Below are 14,267 nucleotides of genomic sequence, written 5' to 3' on the forward strand. Positions count from 1 at the left end.
GGCAAGGATCAGAAGGCCTGGGGCCTTCTTATAGACCAGGAAATCGTGGCAGTTGATAATGATGACGACTTCCTTTGTGCGCACGCTGGCCCTTTAAGGCCGGGCACGAGTGTGTGCGCGCACCCTACGGGACCCAGTAGACCAGAGTGGAAGTGAGTGCTGGCGTCTCCTAGGAAGGAGATGGGGGCCAGCGCTCACGGATCCATGGCTGCGGGAGTCGGGAGGTGAGTAAACCCGAAGGCCCGCCGCCATGGACGCTACAATACCTAGTTATGCCCTTCGGCCTGTGTAACGCCCCCGCGGTGTTTCAAGAATTTGTCAATGCCATTTTTCATAATCTCCTTTATGTTTGTGATATGGTGTATCTCGATGACATTTTGATTTTTTTCTCCAGATCCAGTAACTCATCAGAGTCATATCCGCCAGGTGTTGCTTCGTTTAAGAGAGAATCATCTTTATGCCAAGCTAGAGAAGTGTGTGTTTGAAAAAAAGTCTCTTCCCTTCCTGGGCCATATCATCTCCGATCAGGGTCTCAAGATGGACCCTGAGAAGGTAAAGGCTGTCCTGGAGTGGCCACGCCCCCAAGGCTTAAGGGCCATACAACGCTTCCTGGGATTCGCCAACTTCTACCGGCTGTTCAATCCCAACTTCTCATCTTTGACAGCTCCCATCTCTACCCTCACTAAAAAGGGCATGAATGCCAAAGTATGGCCTCCGGAGGCAGAAGCCGCATTTGAATCCTTAAAAAAAGCCTTCACGTCAGCCTCTATTCTTCATCACCCTGATGTATCCCTACAGTTTTCTTTAGAGGTGGACGCTTCCTCTGTTGGTGCAGGTGCACTGTTGTTCCAAAAAGGTTCGGAGGGCAAGACTGTGGTATGTCGCTACTATTCCAAGCTGTTTTCTTCCGCAGAGCGCAACTACTTGATTGGGGATCGGGAGTTACTGGCCATCAAGCTGGCTCTGCAGGAGTGGAGATACCTACTGGAAGGCGCAGTCCATCCTATCCTGGTCTTCACGGATCACAAGAACCTGACCTACCTACAGATGGCCCAGCGGTTGAATCCTCTTCAAGCCAGGTGATCGTTGTTCTTTGCTCGATTCCGGATCGAACTACACTACCGACCTGCCGACAAGAATGTGCGGGCCGATGCCTTGTCTAAGTCATTTGAGACAGAGGACACTGTGGAGTCCCCACAGAATATTATTGATCCTAACTGCATCTTCTCTGTAAACCCTCTGCAGGTTAGAAACATCCCTCCGGCAAGGACTTTTGTGCGTCTGACAGACAGAGGAAGAATCACTGTCTCTACTATGTCTCAGGTGCCTGCAGCTGATTCTACCTTCAGGGACTTTCTGCAAATATGGCAACAGACCCGATCTTCTATCGTACTGGAGGTGGACCGCATGAAGAGAAAGGCAGATACAAGAAGACGGGCTCCTCCTCCGTTTCTTCCAGGTACGAAGGTCTGGTTGTCTTCAAAGAATATCCGGCTGAGGGTGCCATCCTGCAAATTTGCTCCTAGGTTCCTCGGACCCTTCGAAATCCTGCTACAGATTAACCTGGTGTCTTACAAGCTGCGGCGGACACCTACCCTCAAGATCCCTAACTCCTTCCATGTCTCCTTGCTGAAGCCCGTGGTCCTGAACTGCTACTCCAGGACTCCTAGTTCTGCAGTGGTCCCTGGTGGCTCATCCGGACCTTTCAAAGTAAGGGAGATTCTTGGGTCTTGGGAGCCAGAGGATAACATCGGTGCCCCTGTCCTCGTGAGGAAGTTTCTCTCCCGCTCTGGTTCCAAGAAGAGGGGATGTAAAAGGGGGGTTACTGTAATGTCTATGGCCACAGCCCGTCATTCTGACTTACCCCTCGACGGCCATGGCCATGGACATGTGTGTTCTCTGCTGCATCGTCCCCCAGTGAGGCGCCGGCACTCACTTCCTGGTATCGAGACTGACTCCCAGATTGCGCGCGCGTCTGCAATCAAGCCTACACTGCTACTGGACTATAAAAGGGGCTCTGTCCTCTTGTTCTTTGCCTGAGCATTGTTCGTTACCCAAAGTTGATCTTGCTAATGGTCTCCTAGTGTCTTCCAGTTTCCAAGTGTTCCCTGTTCCTGTATCCTGTTTCCCGTGCTATCCAGATCTAGTACCGTGCTGAGCTGTTGTCATGTTGTGCTGCATTTCACGCCTGTTTCGCTACTCCACGCCTGATATCTACCTGCCGCCTGGTCCCAGCCTAGCCTGCCTTGCTACTGTCCGAGTTGCCACAGGTACCCTTTCTGGACTATAGACTCTGTACTATACCTGTTTTGATCAGCTGCCGTCCCACTACGCGGTACGGTCCAGTGGGTCAACACCCCGCACCGTGACAACATTCATGTCTCTGCAAGGGAGAAGCTGCCTTCCCAGGGAGGAGCCAACCATAAGTTAAATATATGTTTCCTGTATTCCAGGAGAACATAATGCCCTTTATATAAAGAATATAGAGTAAAGGTACTCTTACAAGGCCCGACGTGGGCCTTGTAAAAGAGTGCAGATCAATGAGACAGCTCGTTGATCGGCACTCGTTTGCTCCTTTTACCAGGAGCCAGTATGGGGATGAGTGCTCGTTACTACGATCGCTCGTCCCCTTACTTTTCTATCATGTCGGCAGCACGTCTCCCTCTTTACTCAGGGAGATGTGCTGACGACAACGATAATATTTTCAGTGTTTAAAATGATAAAATCAGGCGATGAACAAGCGTTTGCTTGTTCATCGGCTGATCGTTACCCTGTTTACACACTGCAATGATCGGGAACGAGCGTTTTATGAATGCTCGTTTGCCCGATAATTGTCTTGCGTGAAAGGGCCCTAAGAGTTACACTGTTATCAGACATAGCAGTTGAAAACTAAATTTTGATCACAATAGGGTAGCCACTATTATAGCTTTACTGCATTTGAAGAGACAATGCAAGAAAATCTAGGACTGGCCTACACATTAGGGACATGTAATAAATAACACCTATTTAACCATGGATGGACTGGTACACAATAGTAGTTGATTTGTTCAGTACCGCAGTTTGCGTGATGGACTTTGCTCTGTTTGTCTAATTTCTGCTAATCACTAACTCATGTGTAGTGTGGTAAAATAATGTATCCCAGCAGCGTCCATTTCACACAGCTTAGACTATTTTAAGTTAATATTGTATTAGTTCACTGTATTGAACGATACATATGATTTGCGCTCCCACAAATATGAAAAAATTGTAAATTCACTGAAGTGATATATGAGTAAAATATATAAGTTTATTTCATAACTCTCTAAAAACAGGGGTACAATCACCACTGTGAAAACCCCCACCGTGTGCATTAAAAACGTATTAAACAATTACTCCAAGTCCTGATTCAGTTGTGAACCCTCTATGACTGGGTGTACTACAAAGATACCAATCTGGAATCAGCGTTTAAACATTGGTGTAACAGTGGTTTAGACCCTCGAACACACCGGAGCCCGCGATAACCGCACCAAAAACTCCTAATGCTCAGGTACACAACAATGCCACTGTCCCCTACGCTAAAATTCCTCACTTGAAACCAACCCTACTCGTTTCTATACTTATCATCAGGGGTCTGTAGCTTGGTCACTCTGGCCAGGATGCCAGCGATATTACTTCAACAGCAGATATTCTGCTGTACACCACGGAAGCATGCTCGCATAGATATCAGCGGTATGCTTCACTACGGGACTCTGAGTTACTATAACACATAACTCCTCCCCCAAGCCTCGGCGGCGCACTCCGAACCAGCCAATCACACTCACCCACCAGATTCGTGACGCCTGACCATGTGACTCCCGGCTGTCATCTGACATACCCGGAAGCAACATCGACAACATCAGAACGAACGCGCAGGCGCAGTGGAGGCTGTAGGAACCCCTCATTGCCGCACAGGAGCTCATTGTAATAGAGGATGGAGTATAACGATAATAATAAGTTTGGATAGATATTGCGGATCAGCTCAAAACCGCAACTGGACTACCATAGATAAAGCACCATCCCTGTAGATACATATTGTCTGAATGATTGAGCGATAAAATGTCTACCACGCTTTGGAATTTTGAATCACTTACTGAACTGAAGAACCATGTCTCTTAGCATTAAATGGCATAATGCAAGCTGCTGTACAAGGACTTGGCACAGCAGCCATATATCTGCCTAGAAAACCCTCATGATATACAACCGATAAGGATGCCTGTCCAGCCAAGTTCCTTTTTGTGTAATGGGGTCAAAGCAACTCTGCATCACCCTGTCCCTAATGTTTTTACCTCTACGGAACGTTACTGAGGGCCATTGTGTGAATTATGCAAATTTTAAAAAGGTACTGGCGTATCCTAAGTGCTGATATGGACTTGGCGGATCAGATCACACAATGGCCCTCAGTAACGTTCCGTAGAGGTAAAAACATTAGGGACAGGGTGATGCAGAGTTGCTTTGACCCCATTACACAAAAAGGAACTTGGCTGGATAGGCAGGTACCGGGCACACATAGATGTGGCAGTTGCAAAGCTTGTGATTATATCCAGTGTGGGAAAAAATTCTAAAGTGTTACTACAAAGGTGGAGTATGATATCCGAGACTTTGTGAATTGTAAGACAGCAGGAGTGGTCTACTTAATAACATGTCAATGCCCCCTGAATTATGTGGGTAAAACGGTGCGGCAGTTTCGGCGCCGGATTAGAGAACATGTTGGTGATGTTGTTAACTCGAGAGATACTCCTATATCCAAACATGTACATGATAAACATCAGGGCAGAGCAGAATGTTTAACATTTCAGGCAATTGAACTAATACGTCCTCCTAAGCGGGGAGGGGATTGGGACAACCTTATTCTGCGTAAAGAAGCCCAATGGATTTATAGATTGGAATGTGTACAGCCTGAAGGGCTAAACGAGCAGACAAATTATGCCTGTTTTATCTAAATATGCATCCTTATCGGTTGTATATCATGAGGGTTTTCTAGGCAGATATATGGCTGCTGTGCCAAGTCTTTGTACAGCAGCTTGCATTATGCCATTTAATGCTAAGAGACCTGGTTCTTCAGTTCAGTAAGTGATTCAAAATTCCAAAGCGTGGTAGACATTTTATCGCTCAATCATTCAGACAATATGTATCTACAGGGATGGTGCTTTATCTATGGTAGTCCAGTTGCGGTTTTGAGCTGATCCGCAATATCTATCCAAACTTATTATTATCGTTATACTCCATCCTCTATTACAATGAGCTCCTGTGCGGCAATGAGGGGTTCCTACAGCCTCCACTGCGCCTGCGCGTTCGTTCTGATGTTGTTGATGTTGCTTCCGGGTATGTCAGATGACAGCCGGGAGTCACATGGTCAGGCGTCACGAATCTGGTGGGTGAGTGTGATTGGCTGGTTCGGAGTGCGCCGCCGAGGCTTGGGGAGGAGTTATGTGTTATAGTATCTCAGAGTCCCGTAGTGAAGCATGCCGCTGATATCTATGCGAGCATGCTTCCGTGGTGTACAGCAGAATATCTGCTGTTGAAGTAATATCGCTGGCATCCTGGCCAGAGTGACCAAGTTACAGACCCCTGATGATATGTATAGAAACGCGTAGGGTTGGTTTCAAGTGAGGAATTTTAGCGTAGGGGACAGTGGCATTGTTGTGTACCTGAGCATTAGGAGTTTTTGGTGCAGTTATCGCGGGCTCCGGTGTGTTCGAGGGTCTAAACCACTGTTACACCAATGTTTAAACGCTGATTCCAGATTGGTATCTTTGTAGTACACCCAGTCATAGAGGGTTCACAACTGAATCAGGACTTGGAGTAATTGTTTAATACGTTTTTAATGCACACGGTGGGGCTTTTCACAGTGGTGATAATATTGTATTAGCATATATTAAACAAATTTGCTAATATGTTTTTGGCTTTTATTTTTCGTGATGCTACAGTTCTCATATGTGGTAAACACCTGTATTTCCTACTTATTTTTATAATTTAGAAAAGAACAAGCAATAGTGAAATAGTCGTAGTAAAGTTCTAACAGCAGTAGTAAAATTCTTTGAAGCAGAGACTAATGTTAACCAAAAACCTATGGATAATGTGGCAGATATAGATTGTGATTTTACTATAGGTGGTTATTTTTATGCTATGCCCTGTAAATGGTAAGTTGGCTTATAATTATGTTGCAAATACAATTTCATTTTCTGGGGTAGAAAATGTATTCTTATCATATCATGTCAAAATTTCTCTGCCTGTCTAAATTGGCCTAATGTGTTAGATTGATGTAATGAGAGAAAATATTAAATTACAAATTAAAATAGAGTAGAATCTCTTTGTCTTTTCCCATCAGTTGACTGTGCTGCAAAACCAGACAATCTAAGGGAAATATTCTCCAAGTATAATACTATTTTTTGACATCTGTTATAAGGGCAGCATCCTTCACTGAGTAGTTCAATGCTCTCCATTTCTTAAGCTGGTCATACACATAAGGTAGCTGTTGGCCCAACTCTCAGCTGAGAGAGCGCGCATGTTTACAAATGGGGAGAGGGGCAGTTCCCGTGGGAAAAAAGGATCGGCATATTTAAATTCAACATACCTAAGCCTACTTTCCCCCGACATCTGCCATCAGGGGAGAGTTGGGATTCCTCATATACATTAGATAGTTGGATGAAATGTTTCTAATGTGTACAGCCACATTTAGGACAGTGTTTTCGTTTATTGGTAATAAAAATTGTTATTATTTTTTATTATTACCAATAAAAGAAAATTTCAATACAGCTTTGTCAACTATTCCGCTTCAGCAGCACCTAAATCTCAATAATCTTTTCCTTCATTGAGCATCTATCCAGAGGTGGTGACGGGCCTCACCAACTGGCACACTAGAGGAGCATCATCTGACGGAAATAAACAAACTTATGTCATGCTGCTTTCCACCTGCTGTTGCACAACCACTCAAGGTGGCCACCTTACGCTTTGTGTCAATTATCTGACAGACAATGGATATCTACACTATGAGGCGCCTTATGTTAATTTTTTCACTTTAGAACCATTGAAGAGTTCCCCAGAAGACAACCGAAGCATGAGCTATTACTTTTACAGCAGGGATGGCAAAATTATTTTGATATGCTCAAAGGTGTTTGGCAAGGGGGCAGGCAAAGCTCAGCCAGTATCTAAAATTATAGAAAGTTTTATAGCCCTTGCTATTCACCATGAGGTGAAAATAGGCGTAAGGGTGAGTAATGTTGTTCTCGCCCCAAAGGTTCCCTCGTGGTAATTTTTGGGGAATCACTAATTTAGCAGAATATATACCTTATACTTTTAATTTACAAAAAAATGCCAGAGGCAAATAAAGCCCGTTTTATTCCCAACTAACAAATAACACTAGTCTAAATATAGGAAATAATAGTTATCTTTATTAATTAAACTAAAATGACGAACCACATGTAAGGCTAAAATTACAATGTAGTCAGACAGCAAAGGTCCTCATTGCTGAGGCTAGGTAGCAGTGTACTACTAGCTATGGAAGGAGCATAGAGAGAAAATTGTCCACTATACGGTGGCATGGTGTATAGATTAACTAACTAATGTAGATAGCTGTCTGTACGCCCTGGCTGTCTAAGACTGCATCGATCTAAAAATTCAGAAAAGCCCCCCCTCCCAACATGCTTTGCTGCACTCGCAGTGTCTTCAGGGGTATCAGGGCTAATGACCATATATCCTAATGACCGTATATACCTTATACTACTCCTACTGTGTGATTTTTAGCTCCTGCTTTTATGTTTTCAATCACTTCTCCATCCATGCCATGTAAACATAGTAACCTGTAGCATAATTTCACTAATACTCTTTCGTTACTTACTTGTTATGTGTTAATAGGGTCGACTATGCAGCTGGAGAATGCAAATCATTCCCCTATTTACTTTGCAAATGTGGAGGAGCATCTCAAATAAAATATCAATTTTAATCCCTTTTCAAGTAGTAGGCTTTAATAAATGACTCTTTGTTCTTTGTCTCAAAGCCAACTAGCTGATCAGCTCTAGTTTTCTACTGTCTTCATCCCACTCTTCAAGATTCTGGCAAATACATCAGAAGTAATAGGATTTTAATAAGCTGTTACTGGACTGCGGACAACAGCCCTGAAATATAAATTGTTCGTCTATTTGTATTTTAATTTGTATAATACAGCTGTCCTCTTGCATCTGGGATATCTTGTCCTTCACTGATAAGCTTTCGACTTGATGAATTATAATATCTTGAGGGGAGATGTCTTGCTGTGAAGAAAAATAATGCCTAAATTGAAAGGAAATTATTATTTGCAAAGAAACTCAGGTAAGGGGTTGAGTCGGCACAAGACATACCCACACAAGTAACAGGGTTAGAAAACCAACATAATGGTGCGCATCCTCCATTTGGATTCTAGAGAATATTATTGCTAGTTTACATCTACGAAAGCAGGTCCTTAGTAAAGAGATGGCTGAGTGTTGTTTTACTTTTATGATATCTAACCCCCACTGATCGGCATAATGAGGGCCCCTTCAACGTTGTATCAAGCCCCCCAGCAAATCATACATGCAGCAGGTACTGCAGTTACAGGCACAGCAGTGCCACTGTATCTTGTACAACAGTGAAGTGACCTTGGCACTCCAGAAAGCTGGACCTCCACCAATACAAAAATAATGGCCTTATAATGGTGTTATTCCATAGATATCAGTGTAAAAGGTATACGTTTAAATTTAATATAGAAATTCACTGCCTGTCTAAACGTTTAAAATAATTTTATTGACAAAATTGTAAAAAGTAGGGCATTTAAACGTTTAAAATAATTGTAAACGTTTAGACAGGCAGTGAATCCCTTATAATGGTGTTACACAATAAAATTATATTTTCCCAAATATTAAACACTAATGGAAACTTATATAAATCTTTGGGTAGAAAGAAAAAGTGGCAGCTACTTTTCTTTTGGTCAGCAGGCTCTAGACTGGTACAAGAAGAGCGGAGAAAGGGCATAGATGCTGGAAACTGGTGGATAATTTGCTAATCTAAGAACCACAGTAAGGAATTAGAGGGGAATTTAAATATCTATCTTTCCATCCATCCATCCATCCATCCATCCATCCATCCATCTATGATATGGCTCCATATACTTTTAGATACCTTTTAAAATTACCTTTCCAAAAAGATGCTGCTATGAGCACCAGCTTAGCTCTTTTGTTATTTCCACCCATGCAGCATCCTTTTTGCAGTTCATGGTAGGATTTTCTAGCATAAATACGTTGAAAAATATGGCATTTGAGACTTACCCATAATTAGGAAGCCCCTGTGCCACTTTTCCGACCTATCACAGTGGTCCTATACCGCCATTTACGAGGAGGGCCACACGCTAGACCTATATTAACTTGCCTCTTCTTCTCATGTAACCTCTCAAACACGCTACTCAATCTATCTGATGAAAAACTGCTTACATTCTCTCCCCCCTTCTTGAATGTTTGTCCCAGTCCAGAAATTAACACACATGTAGGAGTCCCAAAAGACTTGATATTCAGACACTTTCAGGCTCTCTTCTACTACTCTACCATATACTCACTTCATGATGCAGAAGCAGCCACTGTTTCCCACAGTAACTTCAGCTTTGTACTTCGTTTGCCCCAACAGAATTAGACACGTCAATTGGCATCCCTGGCACTCTAATCTGACGAGAAAAACTGAAATAGTCCTCCAGAACTGTACTTATTTGTTTTTTATGTTATGTATTTTAAGCACTCTGTATTTTATATTTACAGGAAGTTAATGGTGCAATAAAATAAATAATAATTTGTTTTACTGAACAAGGCCTGCTTCTGAATTTTACACTTCTGGTTATTTATATTAATCATTATATATTTGGCTGTGCTGACACAGTTGCAATTTAACTTAGATTTTCCTCATTGTCTGAACATTTTCCATTATCTTCAATGCTCCCTGCAATTTCAAAGCTTACAAAAACATTGATTCAAGAAACTATCCATAGGCATATTTCCAAAAGGTCAATTTGTATACTTCTGCAAATGAAAAACAAGATTATATCCATTAATTTTTCATGTGAATAAATGGTTAATGCATAGACATAGGTTCTGTATGTTTATCCAATCATTAAGTCATCATTTTTTATTCATGTTGGATGGATACTTTGAATTACAATGACTCAACGTTGAGTTGCCTGAAGTTTTTTTGTATGTGTTGAGTTAATAATCCCATACTACATGATCTCAAAATATAACATAAGGCATGTGAGCATTTATACACTGAGGACTTTTTCTCATGTGTGTATTTTAATACAAAAAAAACCTGAAATATGTTTAAGAAGGAAACTTTTTCATTTGGAAAAAATGTGAAATGAACTCATTTGAAAAAGCCTAAAGTTAAATATCAAAAGAAGCTGACCATGGAAAAGATGGTGACAAATGATAGTGCATTAGTTAAGACCGTTGCTATTTATGCTAAGTCTGAATCACCAGTAGCAACTTGCCAATTGGGCATTGCCATAGATAAGGGGAAATGTGCAATTTATCAGGTCTAATATACCTCTGAGGTCCCAAATAGAGGAAAAACCATTCTGGAGACACCCATTAAAAGGCTGTCTGGAAATAAACTCTTCATAATATAGAAATCTTAGTAGTTTGGATACTGACCAGCGTCACTGGGGTCATCTAGTGCTCTGTAGAAGTTACCATTAAGGTCCATACATGGCTATATTTCTTTGTTGTGCTGACCCATAATACAGTGGTCATAGGCAACTATGCACCTTAAAGTGTAGCTAAATGTTTGACAAACTTCTGACATGTCATAGAGACATGTCAGAAGATTGGATTGGTGGGAGTCCAAGCACTGAGACCCCCACTGATCGCTAGAACTAAGCAGCTGAAGCACTCGTGTGAGCGCTCAGCTGTTTCGTGTCTGTACAGATTTTTCTGGAAAGCCGATGTATTGGAGTACGGGCTCATAGACTTTCTATTGAGTCCGTACACAGATACATTTATTTCCGGAAATAGCCGAACAGACATGAAGCGGCTAAGCACTCACACGAGCATTTCAGCTGCTTCGTTCTAGCAATTGGTGGGGGTCTCAGTGCTCGGACCCCCACCAATGCAAAAATCTGACATGTCACTATGACATGTCAGAAGTTTGTCAAACGTTTAGCTACACTTTAAACCTCTACATGCCCCCAATTTTATATCTAGCCACAAAGGTTTTATGGCATGCTTTGATATTGTATCACAGATGTATTCTTCTCTAGAAACATTACTTCTTTGGGACAATATGGTGCCACACTCAGTGCCTATTACAGACTCTATATGCCAACATACATGGTCTGTGCACATGGCATTGCCATGTGCATAAGTCCTTAATTGGGCTGTTAAAAGCACATTCATTTAACCGGGGGCTTAACTGTAGAGGTTTCAGAGGTACTGGACTCACCCTGGCCCCGGTGTCTGTGGGGTCCAAAGGCCCTTCTGCTACATAAGAAAACAGCGGCTTTATAAATGGCACATGACGGGTGGGGGGACCTGTTACAGATTTTGCATTGGGGCTCAGGAGCTTCAAGTTACACCTAAGCATTTAAAATATAAAGTTGTCATTTGAATATACCTAAGCACTTACATAGTGGAATATAGCAATACACTTCCACGTTGCCATTTTCCCTTATGTAGCTCCAGGACATACCTTTAAAGGGGTTGTCCAGTACCGGTCAATTGATGACCTATCCAACGGATAGATCATCAGTATACGATCTGTGGGGGTCTGACACCCGGACCCCATCAGCTGGTACGGCTGCCTCCTGGCACCGGACGTCCATGCCGGAGGCAGATGGCTCCGGTCACAATAACAGCCGAGCTGCAGCTCTGCTCCTGTTCAAGTGAATAGGAGCAGAACTGCAGTTCTGAAGCACGGCCGCTATGCAATGTACGGAGCCAACTGCTTCCGGCTCCATACATTGCATACTGTGCAATGACATCCGATGCCCCCAGGCAGCCGAAGCAGCTGATCGATCCAGGCGTTGGACCCCTACTGATCGTATACTGATGAACTCTCCGGTGGATAGGTTATCAGTTGTCCGGTAGTGGACAACCCCTTTAAAGAGATTGATTAGTTTAACTTTAGCAGCATTTCCTTTTAGTATGTGATACATGGAATTGCAGGCACCATAATAATAACAACCATAAATGATAATCTTATAACTGTAATAAAGAAATATACAAACAAGTATTATGGTGAAATGAGGCCATGGTGTTTATTATGGGTAAATGATACATTAACTTTGGCAAAATATATGGAGACCAGTATCATAAATCCATCAATAATATAACAGTTCTATTAAATACCCATCCATAAATTCAGCCTAATCATTGCAAACACTAAAGCATACTGTTAGCGCTAATATTCATCTGTTCTTCACCATGGATACTGCTTAGTGGAAAGTTGTTAGTGTGACAAAAGAGAGAGAATAAATATAGGGTCAGGATCACAACCCTTATTCTCTCAGTATACTGTAATAATCGTCTGTATCTGATTAGCTGCCTCGCTCTGCCTTACGAGGAATGTGTGAAATGGAGATTAGGAGTTTGGTACACACAGCATGATCTTCTGTCAATTAGGAGAACTGGATCTATATATAGAAAGCAACACATGGGAAAAGAAGCATGAATGTGGGGAGTGGGCAGCGCCAACATAGTCACTTATTGTGTTTTTCCTGCTTTCAGTCCTGTCTCCGAACTGCTGCTGTGTGCTATTGATTGTTAGCTAAAATGACTCCTGCCTGGATGACACCACTTGCAATGAGCATTATGCAACCATTATATGCGGGATAGCAGGAAACAGCTTATTTCTAGCAGAATCAGTTTTTTCGTTCTGCCAGGACTGTGTGTACGTGCATGGTGCCTGCCACAGCCATTAATCGCGTAGAAGGGAAATTGGGAAGTATGGTTTTAAACAGCAAATTCTCAGAGTCGCCCATCTCTGAATTAATTGAACTGAATACCATTAATAATACTTGTGGTTTGACACAGTGCATTGATTTCTTTGCTGTGTATGCTGCTGTTTGCGTTAATAAAATACGCCCTCAAAATAACAGTCATCCAAAGTAAAATCATACCTCCCAACTTTTGAATTCGGAAAAGAGGTACATTTTAAGCCACGCCCCTAACCACACCCAATATCCCGCATAAACACATCAAATCACGGCCAGATCCTTCTGCAAATAACAAGCGCACATTCTCACTGCAGATCTCTAGACTGTCTGGATATCACAGATATTATGGATCCGGTTATGTCGTCTTTATGTTACTTTTCCAAACTTGGGTATAACATTTGCTCATCACGGCAGCAGCTGCAGGACAAACCAAAAGGCTGAGAACAATGAAAGTCAAGAGGGAGACCCTGTGGTTGATGACTTTTCAATTGACAGGTAGCAGAGTTACATGATGGGGATTTTTTTTTTCCAGTTGTGTAACTCTGCTACCGGTCAATGGAAAAATCATCCACCAGAGCCCCCCTGTAGATGGCTCTACACACAGCCCCCTGTACATAGCGCCAGACAAAGCCCCCCTGTAGATAGCTCCAGATACAGCCCCCCTGTAGATAGCTCCAGACACAGCCCCCCTGTAGATGGCTCCACACACAGCCCCCCTGTAGATGGCTCCACACACAGCCCCCCTGTAGATAGCTCCACACACAGCCCGCTGTAGATAGCTTCACACACAGCCCCCCTGTAGATTGCTCCACACACAGCCCCCCTGTACATGGTGCCAGACACAGCCCCCATGTAGATAGCTCCGCACACAACCCCCCTGTAGATAGCTCCACACACAGCCCCCCTGTACATAGCGCCAGACACAGCCCCCTGTAGATAGCTCCACACACAGCCCCCCTGTAGATTGCTCCACACACAGCCCCGCTGTACATAGCGCCAGACACAGCCCCCTGTAGACAGCTCCACACACAGCCCCCGTGTAGTTAGCTCCACGCACAGCCCCTTGTAGATAGCTCCACACACAGCCGCCCTGTAGATAGCGCCACACACAGCCCCCCTGTACATAGCTCCACACACAGCCCCCCCTTTACATATCTCAACACACAGACCCCCTGTAGGTAGCGCAACACAACCCCCTTATACTCTGTGCCACAATGCCGCCAGAGCGGAGAGCGGTAGAGGTAGCTCTGCTTTGACGTCACTCAGCGTCAGAAGAAGGCAGGAGTCTTGCAGCGGCGTTCTCACTGGTATCGATGCCGGCCCG

The 14,267-nt window shown here is 43.4% G+C and overlaps 1 long non-coding RNA gene across 1 annotated transcript in view; it reads right to left on the reverse strand.

The window, feature by feature from the left end:
• Positions 1–7,472: 7,472 nt before the first annotated feature.
• The window catches only part of LOC142747889 (uncharacterized), a 118,855-nt gene continuing 112,060 nt past the window's right edge, over positions 7,473–14,267 (reverse strand). Inside the window, exons 3-4 of the long non-coding RNA XR_012882082.1 lie at positions 9,581–9,680; positions 7,473–8,267 (exon numbers count right to left, since the gene is read on the reverse strand). This is a non-coding gene — a long non-coding RNA (uncharacterized LOC142747889). The remainder of the gene's footprint in view (positions 8,268–9,580; positions 9,681–14,267) is intronic.

Source organism: Rhinoderma darwinii, chromosome 3, assembly GCF_050947455.1.
Source record: "Rhinoderma darwinii isolate aRhiDar2 chromosome 3, aRhiDar2.hap1, whole genome shotgun sequence".
Taxonomy (NCBI): Eukaryota; Metazoa; Chordata; class Amphibia; order Anura; family Rhinodermatidae; genus Rhinoderma; species Rhinoderma darwinii.